The following is a 484-nucleotide window of genomic DNA, read 5'->3' on the forward strand; positions in this document are numbered from 1 at the left end:
GTGGGGGTGGGCTGGTTCAAACTTTATGGGCATTGCATGGTCGATCGCCACCGGCGTCGGTGTAAATGTTTTGTGTAGTGCATATAAAAAACCAATCCTGGCCTTGGAAGCCGGTCGGGGATAAACTAAGTATTTTTGGAGGGAGTAGAGGGAAAAACTACGTGATTGAGACGATGTGCAGTGTGTTTAAACCAGCAAGGGCTATTTTGGTGTACTTCTTTGCAGCGTTGTCAGGAAACAGCTTATCTCGTGCAAGCGATTCCTGGAGGAGTCAGTGTAGCTTTGCTGTGTTTTGGTAGAGGCATCCTTGTGTACAAGAGCTATTTCTTTCCTATCCTAGTTGTCTGTTCATGAGTATATGCACTTGACTTGAAAATCACCTGCCTGTTTGTCAAGGGGGCCTTTGTTACTCAAGCTACCCCCTGTATTTAATTGGAACTGCCTTTGTTATATCCCAGGGCTGTGAACCAGCGGGTCACATACC

Source organism: Nestor notabilis, unplaced genomic scaffold (genome assembly GCF_000696875.1).
Source record: "Nestor notabilis isolate BGI_N333 unplaced genomic scaffold, ASM69687v1 scaffold34031, whole genome shotgun sequence".
NCBI lineage: Eukaryota > Metazoa > Chordata > Aves > Psittaciformes > Psittacidae > Nestor > Nestor notabilis.